This window comes from Mus caroli, unplaced genomic scaffold (genome assembly GCF_978045245.1).
Source record: "Mus caroli unplaced genomic scaffold, Mus_caroli_1 scaffold_7, whole genome shotgun sequence".
Taxonomy (NCBI): domain Eukaryota; kingdom Metazoa; phylum Chordata; class Mammalia; order Rodentia; family Muridae; genus Mus; species Mus caroli.
This window is the reverse complement of record NW_028227262.1, coordinates 5,332,925-5,350,239: the sequence shown is the minus strand read 5'-3', so window position 1 is coordinate 5,350,239 and position 17,315 is coordinate 5,332,925. Positions and strand designations below refer to the sequence as shown.

The 17,315-nt window shown below is 43.7% G+C and overlaps 1 protein-coding gene across 7 annotated transcripts in view; it reads right to left on the bottom strand.

Moving 5' to 3' along the window:
* The window catches only part of Sox5 (SRY-box transcription factor 5), a 944,504-nt gene that overhangs the window by 407,526 nt on the left and 519,663 nt on the right, over nt 1–17,315 (bottom strand). For 2 of the 7 annotated variants that reach the window (XM_085839787.1, XM_085839788.1), the window contains exon 5: nt 16,774–16,863. The exons of the other annotated variants lie outside the window; for them this stretch is intronic. The gene's annotated coding sequence lies outside the window, so the exon portion shown is untranslated. The remainder of the gene's footprint in view (nt 1–16,773; nt 16,864–17,315) is intronic. 7 annotated transcript variants of the gene reach the window in all.

Below are 17,315 nucleotides of genomic sequence, written 5' to 3'. Positions count from 1 at the left end.
CATTACAACTTGGGAGTTTTGTTTTCTCAGATAATGTTGACAGAAGTGAACCAAAGGGTAGATAGAAAGACCCTGTGGGGCATCTGATAATCACTCTTAGGGACAAAAGGAGAATCCTCATCTTTTTATCAGAATCATATAACAGAAAAAATATGAAAGCAGGAGATTGTCTAGAGAAACATTCTTGTCATATGCAGGGTGATAAATAGTTCAACAGTCAAGACTGAGAGGTGAGAAGAATGAAGCTTGGGAATGTTCACGACAAAGCTCACTTCATTGTCCTCCTTATAGAGTCAGTCAGAGTCTGCACTCAGCACAGATGCACTTGGGTTCTGTATGGGGGGAGGGACCTCATCCTGAGCACTTTTCCCATAAGAAAATGGACAGATCTGCCTACACCCAGCGGTGTTAGCTGGACTCCCCTCAGGGTCTCTGTTACTATCTGGACCAGCCAAGCAGGTAACAACATTTCAGCCTGCATCTAGTATATTCCTTTGTACCATGGCCAGTACAAAAAAAAAAAAAATCAAACTATCACCAACATGTGTTTGGTGGCCATTCTTCCACTATGCTTAGTCGATCCACAAAATTTCTCAACTGAGGGGATAAAGGCAGTCGGAATTAGAGAGGGCTAAAGAGCTTTCTATTATGTATATCTGAATGATCTCCTTACCTGTCAGATTCCCAAGAGTCTAAATGGTCAGTCAGGAAGAGGGAACAGCAAAGGAAAGAAACACTTATCTTCTTTGGCATAAACTCCTTTGAAATTCTGAAGTATAGCTGCCACTCAACAAGGCTGAAATAATGGCAGAGAAGACGATTCTAGACATCAGAGATATCCCAAAGAAAAGATGAAGAATGTTCTGTTTCCAGTTGACTAATTTAGGGACAGTTTGATCCAAACCAGTGGCGATGACAAGAGCGAAGAATTCATGGCTACATTTACCATAGCATTTCCAAGGACTCCCGGCACCTGTGCTGTTGAATATAATGCCAAATAAACAACAACTCTAATAGATAGACCCCTAGTATCAATTATTAGCCCCGTCAATCAGAGACTGAAAGCCTGCTACAATGGATCTGACAGCACTGGCTATTATGATTGTTTCCACAATGTTAGAAATATGTAAATGAAGACACTTCAAGAAGATTTTTGACACAACAGGTTTAGCGGATAGGGCCTCATTATGTCAGTCAGGGGAGTTTAGTGTTAAGGCAGCTTGAATGGACAACCACCAAGGAGAGCTTGAAGTAAATCTGAGCAATTGGTTTTTAAAGCTTCAGCACAAACTGGAGGGAACCCAAGGTTCTATGACCCTAAGATTATTTCTTTCAGGTAGCCTGTCTCTACAATTTAATATCAAGTGAAAAAGAAAATACCTTTTAGACTTTCTGGATTTCAAGGGCATGTTTTAGAAGCTCTTAATTTTGAGTTCTTGTAGATTAACTGCTAAGTTATTAAAGTGTTTCTTTCCCCAAACTAGTATTAACTAACTCATTAGAGATGCCTGCAGCCAGTCTGCAAATACAGCTCCCTGGTCAACTGTGCCTCCCAGAACAGAGGCCCTATGAGCTCACCTCCAGGAAGGAGTGGTTGACCCTACCTACAGCTTCTTGTCTTTATGGCAAATAGAACATGATGGAGATATTGTCCCGTATGAGGAGAAGTCTCACTGCCTTCACCTGGGTCTTCTGGAAGATCCTCCTCCCTCAGGAAGAGGTCAGCTGCTATGCAAGAGACTACCACATAAGGGATCGCCACAGGGGGGAGATACCAAGCCCTCCCCACTGAGAGACCCGGATACCAAGCAGCAGCTTCTGTGCTCCCAGCCCAGCAAGGCCTTGAGAGGGCTCCAGCCTGAACTCTGATTGCAGCTAGAGGCAAAAGTCCAGGTGAGACATGAGCTGAAGCAGTCAAATCATAGGAGGAGTGTGCAAATGAAGCCGTTGGGAATGATGTATTTCATTATATCCTGAAAAGCATGAATCCTGTAAGAAAAACATTACATAAAGAGAGACAGGACAGATGAGGTAGCAGCCCCTTAGCCTAAACAAGACAAACAGGCTTGCGGGTGAGCTAAAGAAGGCTGTGCCTGACTTCCAACCTAGAAAGAGAAATAACCAGCCCCTCCGATCTCTTAGAGAATTGTTCCTTAGAAATCAGCACAGATTCTAAAATAGTAGCCGTGTGAGCATGGATGGTGGGAAAGGAAGAAGCCCCAGTGGCCAGTCATATGGCCCCTTTGTTTAAAGAAATCTCATATGCACTTTCTAATAGAGAAGAAATAAAAAAGCCGGTGTCACAAGACACCAATGTGTTTTAGCTGGAAAACTGCTCAGACCATCATCCTGCTTCATCCATTCAGGACTACTTATCTGCAGAAGGCCTATGGGAACTAGTCAATTTATAAGGCAGAAAATCATGTCCATGCAGTTACATGGACAAGCATGTAGGATACATGCACACAGGGACATATGCACAGATCCACCTCATGTACACACAAATGTCCCTGGTTGTGATTTTGTAGTTCCTTTCTTGGCTTCTATTCTTGTTTTTACTTCTTCCAAATGGGGAGAGCTCACATCTATTTTGTTAACAGCTTCCGTGTAATAGGGTAACTGGAGACGCTGACGGCTCTGGCCCAAATCTAGAGCAGCCCCATTGTGGTAACAACTCCTTTGCTGCCCATTCTTCTGCTTTGCCTGCAACCTGATTCATGCCTCAGTTGACTAGAAACAGCATCTCTTCAGCACTGGAGGCCTGGGTTAATAGCCATTGCTCCTGAGCATCAATTAGACTCAAATCAACCTCAATCAGTGAGGAGCTTGACTTTGCATGAGCACACATCAACTCACCTCACATCTTGGGAAACTTCAAAAATTACATCTTAACTAGCAGTTCTAGTAGAGGGGATGACAGAACACATGAAAATCATGGAGATAAGAATGGAAGGGAAATGGGAGAGGTAACCACACAGGCCTCGTTTACAGTCCTGGTAAGTTGAAGCATAGTTTACATTCTTAGAAAATAGGAAACCTCTGTCACATCAGACATATACATTCACTGTCAGGGATAGGTATATGTATGTAAGGCAAGTGGGTAACACCATGGGACAATCGACAGACATATAATCATTAACAGTTGAGGCAAGTATGACCAAAATTAAACTTGTCTGTCTGATATAATCACATTAAATAGACAATTACTCCTACAGCTTGCTTTGGTGCCTATTAAATAGTGAGGTACACATAGAGTTTCTAAATATATAAAATTCCCTAACTCTTCATACTGTGTGAGCTTTTAATACTCTAATAATTATGTTTAAAAACTAACAAGATTTTTTCAAGCATCACCAGGAAGAATATGGATGGGAAGTTTTTAGAATATCTTAACTTAGATTATAAGTGGGTAATTCATGGGACAAGCCAAAGTTTATGTTTCTTTAAGCCACTTCCTGAAGTGGCTTTAAGCCAGGGCCACCTGAATGAAGGTAACCATTGCAGACAGAATGAAGACTCTCATATCACGTCCAAGCTGACCCACAATGCGAGGATTCACTGGATGAATTTCACCCCACTGGGCAAAAGTCACTGTGAAATTGTAGAGAAGAAACTTTACATGACTGAGAAGTTCCCTGCCTTTGATTGACACACAACTTACTTCGTATCATATGAGGAAATACTCGAGAGCTCAGCAAAGGATCCATAATTAAGTTCTTCTGAAATTAATGAACCAACATGGAAAATACTGAGATGAGTGAAAGCGTTTCAGAATCATTCCCTGAACCCTGTCATGACAAACCGATCGATCGTATCGCTTACTGAGGATGGAACTGTGACCCTCGAAGACGAAGGCTTTCTGTTCCCTTCTGCTGCCAGGTGTTCCTAAAACTCCTCTGGGAAACCTTGGGAGCAATGCTTTAGAATGAGAGATCAGCAGGTGGCACCCTCTCCATCCATTCCTATCCACGTTTCAGGGGCAGAGCATTAGAAGTTACTGCCTCCAAAGGGAGGAGGCAGAGGGTGGATGGTGGGGAGGAAGGATGAGACAAAGTCACACCGTCTGCTCAGGAAAGCATCAAGCTCACCCTGAAGCTACCAGGAAAGGAGCAGGACCCCAACCGTCTGCTAACTATGACCTACTGGTGTATGTGTGTATGTGTGTGTGTGTGTGTTTACTTTATTGTCTCTTTGTTTCTTTAAGATATATACTCTTTTCCCACCGTTCCTTCTTCCTAGAACTTCTCCCTTTTTTGTCTTACTGGGTATTTTCTTTATTTACATTTCAAGTGTTATCCCCTTTCCTAGTTTTCCCTCTGAAAATCCCCTATTCTCTTCCCCCTCCCCCTGCTCCCCAGCCCACCCACTCCCATTCCTGGTCCTGGCATTCCCCTATACTGGGGCATAGAGCCTTTCCAGGACCTAGGGCCTCCCCTCCCATTGATGACCGACTAGGCCAACCTCTGTTACGTATGCAACTAAAGTCACGAGTCCTACTATGTGTTTTCTTTGATTGGTGGCTTAGTTCCGGGGAGCTCTGGGGGGGTACTGGTTAGTTCATACTTTTGTTCCTCCTATGGGGCTGCAAACCCCTTCAGCTCCTTGGGTCCTTTCTCTAGTTCCTTCTTTGGGGACCCTGTGCTCTGTCTAATGGGTGACTATAGCATCCACTTCTGTATTAATCAGGCACTGGCAGGGCTTCTCAGGATACAGTTATATCAAGCTCCTGTCAGCAAGCTCTTGTTAGCATCTGCCATAGTGTCTGGGTTTGATGGTTGTTTATGGGATGGATCCCCAGGTGGGGCAGTTTCTGGATGGTCATGCCTTCAGTCTCTGCTCCAAACTTTGTCTCTATAGCTCCTTCCATGGGAATTTTGTTCCCCCTTCTAAGAAGCATCTACTCTTATCTCATCAGCCTCTGCAGTGTTGCAGAAAGCTAACGATCAGTGGTAAAAGACCTGTTTTACACAGAAGGAACAGACCTGTCTTGTGCCCTTTAATCCCAAACCTTCCCCAGGTATAGTGATAGGCAGCTCTCATAGAGAGGCTGAATCCCACAGAACTTTAGTCTAGTTGAGAACATGAATTAGGATTGCTAGCCGTCCACAAAGATGAGGGAAGGAGACCCTGATGTCCCCTTGGTAAGTGACCCTTAGAGCCAGAAGCCTTTCTATAAAGAAAGCTTTCCTGGGTAAGGCTGAATTTATGCCATATGAACTTCCCCATATTTCTATGTAGATTTCAGAGTTTTTCCTGGGGGATAAGAAGAGGTACAGAGGCCAAGTTCCCTAAGAGGCCAAATCAGCCTAAGAATGTTTAAACCAGTCCATTTGCATTGAAGAAGAGACCATCTTACCAGTCAAAAAAAGGAGGTCCTACAATATCTGTGTGCTCACACTGCCATGGGTTCCCTGGTCTCTAGGGAATACTGCTTGGGGTGTGACACAAATATGTTATCTGATCACATCGACCTTATGCAGTTAAAAGGTCCTAGACAAGGCTCCCCTTGCAGGTCTTCACCCCTGGATTCCGCTGCATCTTGTCCCACATGGGGTACCCATGGGCTGATGTAGAAAGAGTTCAACAAATAAAAGACCATTTGAGGGGCATAAGGTTTGGGATATGAGCCAACATTTTATTGTTGATTTTAATCCATAAAATATAATGAATAATATAACAAACTAGAATTCCATAATTCTGGTATTCTTATAGACTGCTGAGACCACTTATAAGTCCTATTTTGGTGCCCAAATAGAACAGGGAATCAAGAATGCCAATGCTCTAAGTAGCCCAACAAGAAACAAGGCATCAGGCTAGACCAGTTTTTTGTTTTGTTTTGTTTTGTTTGTTTTTGAGACAGGGTTTCTCTATGTAGCCCTGACTGTCCTGGAACTCACTCTGTAGACCAGGCTGGCCTCGAACTCAGAAATCCACCTACCTCTGCCTCCCAAGTGCTGAGATTAAAGGCGTGTGCCACCACCGCCAGGCTACACCAATTTTTAAAATGTTTGCCTATCGTGTATGAAACCCTGGGCGTGAACTCCATACTAGCATAAAACTGGGTATGTGTGGCGGTCCTCACCTGCAATCCCAGTTCTTAGAGGTAGGAGTTGGGAAGATAAAGAATCCAAGGTCCTCCTTGACTATATAGAAAGTTCATAGCCTGGGCTACATGAGATCCCATAATCTAAGATAAAGACTCCAAGGTCCTCCTTGACTATATAGAAAGTTCATAGCCTGGGCTACATGAGATCCTATAATCTAAGATAAAGAATCCAAGGTCCTCCTTGACTATATAGAAAGTTCATAGCCTGTGCTACATGAGATCCCATACTCTGATTTTTCTTCTGTTTTCAAATGAAACAGGAGAAATGGACAGCACCTTTGGCGATAACAAAGTCTGTGCCTTTGGAAGTTTAGGAACACGGTTCGGAAGGAGAACTGGGATGATATCCTCAGTCATGAGACAAGGATTCTGCAGGACGGGGTAAAAGGAACCAGAACACTGGCTTACTCTGAGCCTCTGTGGATCAGGAAGCCTCAGGAAGGTCTGCATCCCTCTCGAGGAGCCACCTTTAATCTTGAGTCATCCTGCATAGGGACACCTACTCATGAGCGTGAGCATGATGGCTGAGAAGCGATGGCAGCACCAGGTCCACAGCACTGTCCTTATCCAGGGTTCGAATATGTCAATTCCCCAGAAAATGTCCTGACTTCTCAGCCTCTTCTGGACTCTTTCTTCTCCAGAGCCCTCCACAGTCCTTTCTCTGATGCCTCCATAAAAGGAAGAGGGCAGCAGGCAGTCCCACTGCAGGGGGACAAAGCAGGGGGGAAGGCTATCTCCACAGGACTTGACATTCCAGTGCAGGTCAAAAGCATCTGGAATTGAGTCGTCAGGAGCCCCAACCCTAAGCAAGGCTAGTAGCCTGTCTGCCTTATTCATTAGAGACTCACTAAGTTTGACCACACCGAAGAAGAAAGAAAGTAGGAAAGTCTACAATAACTCGCCTGGGCAGAAATTAGACTCACAAATAGACTCCTAGAACTATCAATTATTTTACTCATTATAAAATTTTAAATCACTTAAAATTCACATTCACCATGTTTTTTGTTTTTAAACAGGAACTACCGGTGTTGAGAACCACAGACTATTGTTTCCCTTAAGTACTTTGGGGGGAGGGGATTTGGAGGTAAAACTGCTGGCTTTGTATGGTGGGGTCGTGACCTTCGGAGTTTATCTCTTTCATCTTCTCACTCTCCTGAGACCTCTAACTTACAGAGAAATCAAGCCCCTAAGCCTGGGCCAGACACAACTCAGCATTGTGGGAAGCTGGGTCTTTCCTTTCCTAGGCCTCTCCTCATTCTCTCTCTCTCTCTCTCTCTCTCTCTCTCTCTCTCTCTCCCTCTAAACAAAACAGATCTGAACTGAGCCAAGGAAACAAAAATGTATTGTTCCTCACAGATGGAAGCGAGTGTCGCCTAGGTAACCGGATTAATCTCTTTTTCTCTCCCCTTCCTCTCTTGTAGCGCGGTAATCGGTGGGCTCTTTTCACAGAAAAGCCGGCCTCAAAGCTGGGGCTCTAACTAGGTTCCTAATTAGCTGCAATTTACAATGAAGACAACATGATGAGATAATAGAAATTTGCAAAATAATGACATACCTCAGCAAAATATTCCTCCTCCTAAGAACCATTTTTATACAAAAACAATGAAGAGGGCCCTTCTGAAGCAAAGCTGGAAAATGGTGGTGTATTATACGACACAGAACATTATTGTTCGCCTCTTGTTCCCCCAATCAACAGCTTATTGTTTGGCATCTTAAATAAAAATGACTCAAATACAGGCCACATAATGATCTCCATTGCGCTAATACACTGTATATACCGAGTCGTCAGAAATGCTGTGGAGCCAATGCCAGCGGGACCGTAAAGTAGCAGGCTTGGGAAGGTCATTTACAATACAATGCAATACACATTATTACTGCTGTTAATCACATAGATCTTCCCGATGATCCCTGTCAGGAGAAAACTCTGACATTTAAAGAGAGAGAGAGAGAGAGAGAGGGGCGCACCCCAAAAGGGAGAACCTCTGGTAATGAAGTATGATAGATCACGTTTGTTTTCTTGTGGTGTTTAGCTCAAAGGAAGCAGCCTCTAGACTGTTAGCCAACAGCATTCTCTCCTGTGACATCAAAGACTCCCATTCAATGGAGGCAGAAAAGAAATCACAGTGACACAGCTCAGGGGGAGGAGCTCCTAGGAAATGACAGACCATTAGTGGTAATCTCTACCTTATGTCCAAAAGAGCAGAGCTGGAGGGAGAAAGGCCAAGGCCGCACCGTCATCAATGTCTCCATGAGGGTCCTCGCACGGCAGCTGAGCCAGGCACAGCGGCCTGGCGGACATGCAGTGGGAAATATGTAAGATTGTTCTCTCCAGGAGCAATTTGTCACTAGTGACAGGAGGGGCAGCCCCCCAGTGGATGGTGTGAATCGAAACCACTGTGTCTTCTGCAACATGGAATCCAAATAATTAAAGAGAATCCCAAGCCATGTTGCGGCTCATTCATAAATGGCAACAGATTGTCTAATCAGTGTGGGGAGAGATACAACCAAACATGATAAAGTAAGTCTACATTTGCTTATGGACTCTGAAGTGTACAGCTGCATACACTTGAGAACCAATGGCCCCAGACTTCCCCATAAATAACTACTGACTACAAACCAATTGGCCAGGGACAGAAAACACATTAATCCCTTGGTCATTTGGCCGCTAGCAACAAGGCAACTCAATCCTCTCACAGAGTAACCAGAAGGTAAGAAGTGGCACAGATTAAAGGAGGTGCCAAATGGGCTCTAATGACTTTGGAAGAAAATTTGTTGTATTTGGTAATAACATTTGCAGAAATGAAAAGGAAGGAGGGAAAAGGCAGGTGGGCCATCTGGGTGCATCACCACCCCAAAGAGTTTGGCGTGTGCCTTTTGGAAACGTGGGGTTGTGTAGAGCTGTCAACCTTTTCCAAAGACTGGAAAAGAGCAAATGAATCCAAGCCAGAAGAGAAAGACAGCAAAGCCATGTGACCTGCCTCAAAAAGCCAAGGGTATTTGCTCATAAATAATTGGGTTTCTGCTTCTAGATTTTCCACAGATTTGACATTTACAGTAAAATGGGAATCTCCTCATCAAACACGGGTTACTTTTGAGTTTTGTGTAATCCTTACAAGAAATGTTCTCATCCTATAACTCACTAGATGACTCAATAAAATCATCTTGATGGAAATAACAAAATGTGTTGAAGGGCGAGATGAGTGGGCACCGTGTTGGGAAGAGCGTTTGACTTTGAGATGTAATCTGGCCTCCCCTAGCTTCTGTTTCCATTTCCTTCCCTTGTCAATAATTCAGTTTACCTTTTTGTTTGACTGAGGAGTTTCTCAGAGCAAGGTATCAGGAATATCGACTGTTCTTTAGCCTTTTTCACTTTTTGCCAGAACCCCCATCCTGAACCAACTGCATAGCCTGTCTCTTCTGCTAATCCACCCTGGGCGGCTGAGCACAGCTGGGAGTCTCTGCCCCACCCATACCCCAGCTGCCAGCACCACCCAAGAGCCCCTGTGGTCCTTTCTCCCTCTGCTCAGTCTCTCATGGCAGCACCATATAATCACTGCTTTCTTTTGCCAGCATCCCTATCGCTTTCAGATGCCCTCCCTCCCTCCTCCTGCATCTGCTCACATCTCAAGCAGTCTTCCTTGCAACATAACATCCCTGCTGGGCCAGAGGACATGCCTCTATCTCTGCCTGGAGCTAACTCTCCAATAATGGGTAGGATCTGGTAGGGTCCCCTCTGCTCTGATGAACTCAAGACTCACCTCATCATTTCCCTCCCACAAACCTCCTGCTCCTGCTCATTAGCCTGCATTCCCATGTTCAAACCTTTCTGTTCCTGTCAGTCTTCAATTATGCTGCCAACTCTCTGAACCTACATTCTCACTGGTCATCTCTCTCTCTCTCTCTCTCTCTCTCTCTCTCTCTCTCTCTCTCTCTCACACACACACACACACACACACACACACACACACACACATTTACACAACACTACAAGCTCAAAAGCAGCCTCCCTCCATGTTTGATGCTCCACAATTCTGATTGTCTGAGAGTCACACAGTCTGCATGCCTGTCAATCAGACTCTTGCTCCTACCTACAATGGAAGGACTAGAACAATGCACATTAAGAAGCAAGAGGTAGCTTTGCTTTCTCCTGGAACCTTGCCACCACTGGAAAGGAAAAGGAAACATCGGAGCCACATGATAATTTAACTAAAGAGCTCTTCCCTGACCTGAGGGGTCCTGACTCCCCATTCAGGATCTTATTCTTGGTAGAAGGCCCTCTTTTGTGGATGATTCTGACAGATCCAAAAATTTGGCTGTGGGATTTCACCTCCTAGAAATGTCAGAGAAGCTCTCCTCAGGAAGTCTCAGCAACACGCTGTGAACAAGGATGACACCACAAACCACGCTAACGTAGAAAAGGAAACATCTCATGGGCCTCAACCACAGACAAAAAACTACAAGCAACTAAGAGATGCTGAGAGAAAGAGGAAGAGCTCCACGTGGGTATCCCTGCAACCATAGACTCATGCAGCGTTACACAGACTGAAGCAGACTGGATTTATAGACATAGGAATATACATGCATGTATGTACTCTCCACACACACACATATACCACACAAACACACACAAACACAAATCAATTAAAGAAATACAGGCCATGATTCTGAGATCAAAGCTGGTGCACAGGAAGGGACGGGGAGAAGAAATGGGAGAAAATGATATAATTGTATTTTAATTTCAAGAAATAAAAGGACAAAAATTCACATGATGATAGGACATGGAACAACTGTGACAGGAAACAGCAGTGGCTGTAAACTAAAATGCTTGCCATCCTCAAGTCCATGGGTGGTATAGCAACTGCCTACCCACTGAAGGTCTAGCAGATCTCGGGCAGGGAAGTAAGCTAGTCACCAAACCTTGACCTTGACATAGGCGTGTAAGCATGGGAGACAAAAACTATCCTCCAGCTTGCGTGGCTCAGCATCTTGCTGTTGCTTGTTATCATTTCTCTATTTGACTGTGTTTATGAGACTCTGCATTTCTGCCCATACCTAACCTTACACATGCAGTGAAGACTCCGCTTCTGAGCTTCTGAGCATCTGAGGAGAAGACCCACCCTTACGAGGTCACTTCAAATGTGGTCTCAAGTCTGTCCCGTGGCTCCCGTTACTAAGCTTGTGCTTAGCAACTCCGTAAGTCAGAATAAAATTTCACAGAACATCATTTGATCTAGATCTGAGCACAGGCCTCCTAAAATATGAGAAGCAGTTGAGAGAAGAGGCAATTCAAAACTTATTCCAAAAAGTTCTTCCTGGAAGCTCTCACCCTTAGATAGGCCAGACTCCTCAGTGATCTTTCAGCAGGCAAGTCCCTTAGGACAAAGTAGAAGATACAACAGTGTGGTCACGGGTCCAGGATTCACATGTGCCCTGGTTAGTTCTTAATGACTTGAGCAATCAATGATGAAAAATCTGATGGAAGGCCTCAGAATGCAAAGGAGCTTTGACATAGGACCCAACACTCACCAACTTTCCAGGCCCAATGAAAATACGAGGTATACTTTAATAAGTAATGAAATTGTAGCTTGGACAATTGGTAGGAACCAATCCTAACCTGAGTTTCTCTGCCCCCAGAATCAAAACAAGCAGCAGCCACAGAGGTCTTCCCCCGGCCTGGCCTCAATGTTCAGACAGTGCTTTTTATTTAAAGGAAGAAAACAATTAAGTAAAACCTTGAAGTAATCTGCGTCTGCCTGCTTGGCCTCTTCATCCCTCAATGTGTGGTTGGTAAGTGTGGCAATCAGGGTGAAGGCCTGCTATCATTCGGCCTTAATTAAAAAAGACACAGGCAGTGGAGCCCTGAATTAGAAACGTAGTATGCACTACTCCTGATTAATTCGAGGCTCATGTTGGATTAATAATTCCAAACAAAGAACAAAAGGAAATTGTTATGCGAATTGCAGCCCTCCCAGGCCAGACAAAGGTCAAATAACAGGATTTCAATTTCATCCGGAGCTGCTTAATCAACTCCCTCGGAAGGAAGACCATATGTAGCTCTGAGGGCCATCATTGTACTCCTCTTGTCGCCGGACCTGAGAGGCGCACAGTCATCCTCTCAGGCCATTCTCAATTGCTTCTCTTCTTTCTCCTCCAACATGACAAAAGCGTTATTATTACCAGGGATTAAAGAAGATGAGATCTGCCCTGCAGAAAACAGCTCAACAACTGCTGGCTTATGGTGTGCGCTGGACACCGCTGGCACCAAGCCCACAGACCTTGCTCTCTGTCCCAAGAAGTGTCTGTGCGAGCAAGTGACAGGGTAAGGACCCACCCAATGATATCACAAGGTCACTGGGAAGGTGATGAGATAAGACAGAGATGAGGGAGAGTCACATCTGCCTGTGAAAGGGAAGTTGAGGGAGGGTACAACCCATCAGATTTCTGCTTTCAAAACATAAGACTGCCTGCATGGCCATGTGAGATGTTTTGCCATGAAGGTCCGGGCTTCCAGACACCACAGGGTCCCCCATTCCTTCCCAGGAAGCTCTATTTCCTTCTACCTTGGGGCTTTCTTCTCTTTCCAAGCCCCAAGTGCTGATGTAGCCTGCGAATAGGAGTGTCTCTCTAGCAGGTAAGACACAAATGTCTGGACAACAGACTTGTAAAGGACACACAAACCTTCCTCATCCTGCCAATGCTGAGATGCTACCAACTGCACCGTCTGAGGAGCATGGTAACCCATCCTCCGCAGTGAGACGTGTGCCCTTAATGACATTTCAGTCATTTGGGTTTCTCTTCAAAGCAAAGCAAAAACAAAACAAAAAACAAAACAAAAAACAATAACAACAACGAAAAACAGTTTTTAGATCTCGATGGGCAAATTCTAAGACTTGTTTTTCCCCCTCCTGTTTTAATGCAGCAATGATAAGTATTACTTATGTCTGGCGTGACTCACTGGAGTACATAATGGGGTGTTGCATACCAACGGAGGTCCAGACCCCAGTGAGCATGGACTGCTAGATTTACACCATCCAAACTGATAAACCGTACTTCAGCCTCAGATGTTTCCATACAACACAAGAAAAGCAACCGCTTTCAAAGGGTCTCCACTTAGTCGTGGGAATTTGCTCTGTGAAATCCCACGGTGCCTTGTAAGGGCTTTTCATGTTGAATTCATTTGTTCGGGGAAATCATGGTATTCATCCATCCGTTTATCTTGTTGTAAACAGGCATTTACTGAAGGCCCACTGTGTGTGGTACACAGATCAAGTCACTGGTGATCCAAGGTTGACTGAAAGGTGACAGCATTCTTGTGGTTGGTATAGCCCAGGCCAAGATACAGAAAGCAATCACAAAATGCATGGCTCTGTGAGACTCTAACACCATAAAAGAAAAAAAAAAAAATGTCCTGGCCTGATACCAAGATTGACCCTTTAAAGGAGCTGGGAGGACCACTCAGAGGCAGGAAGGCTTTTCTTCTCAAGCAGAAAGTCAGAACATGACTCGAACTTACTGCAAAGAGCAACACAGGCCAAGAGCCTCTTAGGAGTTGAGCAGGCTGCCACAAGCTAACGGTTGAGGAAGGCATGTGACCAGAAAGCTTACTTGACTGGGGAGAGAGCAACACAAGGGGGACCAAGAGGGTCACGTGGATCATCGGGCATAGAAGCCACTGTATAACCCATGTCTGGGAGCCTGGTGCCATCCAAAGAGACAGCCAGGAATCCTCTGCAGCCGTGTGTGGACATGGTCGTGATATAATCGAGGTGTGAGCTCATTCTAATTTAACCTCTATTCTACAAATATCTGTAGTGGTTGACAGTTGGTCACCATTGTCCTTTCCCAGTACTGGACACAATGCTTTGAATAGTAGGGAAACACTTCTGTCTTCAGCATTGATGGGGTCATTTCGGCTGGTGTCATTGCCCCAAGGTTTCTTGTTTCCTAGAAGTTTGGTGGGAGAGGACCCTCTGAGCTGGAGACGAGCTGTATCTTAATGAATGATGTTTTTAGATAAATTAAATGCAAAAACATCTTACTGTCACACTGGAAGGTGACAGTCACCACCCAGGAGGATCCAGGAGGACCCAATACCTCAACAATACCAGTAAGCTTGTGTTTAGAACTAGCATGTGGCTCCTCTGTGGACTGAGTGAATTCTCAAAGGGCAATAGTGATGCTTGCCTTCTGAAACACTCAAACAGGTAAAGACTTGGCCATTTCCAAATTAAATCCCCTATCTTCCTATCTGACATCAAGACTGTGGGGCTTCAACATACTATGGATTCTAACCAGTTACAAGTGTGAATTTCAGTGCTCAGGTAGGATAGCTTCATGGGTGGGTGCTAGGTTCCCTACACAGCAAGCAGCTGTCTAAGAGGAAACACACTCTCGAGAAACATGGCCAAGACATTGGCTCCATGACTACTCTTGGATGGCTTTTCAGAGTTTTTTTCTTAAAACTGCTATATTTCCCTTACATAATCTGTATATTTAAGACAAACTTCAGAAAATGCATGGAAGTTTAACCAAATTCCAGATTTTAAAAACATGCCCCTTTACCACACACACACACAAACACACACACACACACACACACACACACACAAAGGCTTATGGAGTCTAACTGGGATGAGAAATATTTATCTTCTTGCAAAACTTACTGACTTACTTTGTTTGCAAATCATATGCAACAAAATAAGCGAGAAAATGAAATACCCTACTAATATTTACCAAGGATATATGTATGGAAAAAAGTTGAGATCATTTCAAATATTTTCCTTGAAAATGTCATGGAACGCTTATAAAAGTAACTCTATTAGTCAAAACATCAACTGTAGCTGGGTGTAGTGGCACACACCTCTAATCCCAGCACTTGAGAGGCAGATGCACGTGGATTTCGATGAGTTCTAGACAGGCTGCTATTTCTCCACAGTTCTATATATATATAAAATCTAAGATATACAAATGAGAAGAACCATCTGATATTTGTGTTTGTAAGGCTGATTTAATTCATGTAATATCATAATTATAGTACTCATTAAATATATTAAATATCTATATATTCCTTAGGAAATAAAGGCAAGCTGGCCGTAAGTTCCAAGGCTACACAGTGAGTTCAAGACTAGCCCGAGATACATGAGACACTGTTTTGAGAAGAAAAGAACTTCATACTTTTCCTGTACTGTGAAGATCATTCAAGGCTGGAAGTTGTACCTACTTTGCTTATCATGCAGAGCTCAGCACTCGCCCCAGGGATTGGCAGGGGCAGATGTGTCCGCGTGGATACAACAGGATAACAAGAGTGGTGGATCTGAATTCGAAAGTAGTCATGTGCCAAATAGGTAAATCAGACATTAAGCTAAGAACTGAACAGTGGGAAAAGTCCATGCTGACTATCGCATAGGGCAAGCAGAGAGAGGCATCGCCCTTCAGCCACTTGCTGGCACAATCGGCAGATTGACTTAAAACTTGAATGTCAGACTCTGAGAAGTTGCTACAATCCCTGGATTAGTCCAGAATGATAACCAAGAGATCTGCTGTATTAAATCATGACAATAAAAGTTAAATCTCCTCATCTTTTGCTGGATTACATGTAGAGCCCAGACCAGAGCGCCTTAAGTGAATAATAATGACTATAGACTAATGTCTGAATCGCATTGGAAAGAATATGCATTTGTAAGGTCCCTTTGGAATGACATCATTACAATTTCAGCCACACTAATTAGCAGCAGAAATTTACTTCATGTTAGTCAATGGGTTTCAAATATGTCTTATATCTATCACTAAAACAAGTAAGAGAAAAGACACCCCACACAGATGCAAGAATGTTTAGTGTCTCGGTCTATGTATCAGTTGATATTATGTAGAAGTAAAATCAATTCTATTTAAAAATAAATAAGCACATTTATTTTTGTGAGTGACAATGGTATCTAGCTGCTCTCATATACGGGAGATACAAGGGGGAAAATCAAAGTATGCTTTCCCCTGCAGAGTGCCGGCATTCTTAATTGAAGATTTATGCTGTTTATTATTGATTATATTGCTCACAGACTGATCATAATGCCTTTAAAACCAACAGAAAGCCTCATCGGCTTCGTAACACATTTAGTGTAACTTAATGGAATATTTACTCAGAGCCATGGATCCTCAAATACTTTTTCTGTTTTTAAATAAAACTGCATTTGAACCCAGTTTTGCCTGATTAGTGCATACCTCTTGAATTGAGCTGAGCTAACTGCATTTATTTTTTAAAATGTTCATTGCTGTCTTCTAATATCCCATTTTAATCTCCTATGCTTTTAAAGTCTTAAATAAAGAAGGAAATGCAGAGGGACCTTAGCATTCAGGATATACCAATTGATAATTGTCTTCTTTTCAAAAGGGAGAAGACAGTCCATTATGAGTGTTCTGGTTTAGTAGAGTTGGCTGATTCTATTTAATTAAATATTTGAGAGCAAATTTCATCTTTAAGGACCTTTTCATGACTCACCTCTCTTCTGCTGACTTTAGGGGACTGATATTGCAGGTCACACCATCTAAACTTTTAATGTTTAAACTGTTTCTTCCTTCCCTTTCTCTTTTAATATTGGAAATTTCCAAGTGGGGATTTACAAACTGGAAGCTAATGTTTTACATTGATTATTTGGAAATTTAACACAATGCACCTTGATCGCCTTGTCTTTCCTGTCCTCCCAGGTCCGCCACTTCGACCCTTTGTCCTCCCAGGTCCGTCACCCCGACCCTTGTATCATCCCCTAAAACAAAGGAAGAAGAAATAAAACTCAACAAGTCCAATTTATGTTGCCCATATACTCACCAGAGCATGGCCAAACCTCTGCAACCAGTCCCTTAAACAAAACTAAGTCCTTCCACCTCAGCCAGAGCCATCAATTGTGGAAAGCTAACTTCAGCATCTTTATCACAATTTTTAAGAGTTTTCTTCAATGGCTTCCTGGCTAGACTGTTTCTTGGGAAGGAGGACTTACAGGAGCCTTCTGTGTCTCTCATTCTTAACTATGAGTCTGCAGTCATCATTACTACTGCAAAAGAAGCTGCCTCGCCCTTTGTAGTCAGGGGCAGCACAAGCCATGGACTTCCACATGATTTCTGGGTACAGCATAGGCCACAGACATCAACATAGCCACATGGACTATGGACATCTCCATGGCCCCTGACCACAGCAGGGCCATGGGTACCAACATGCCCC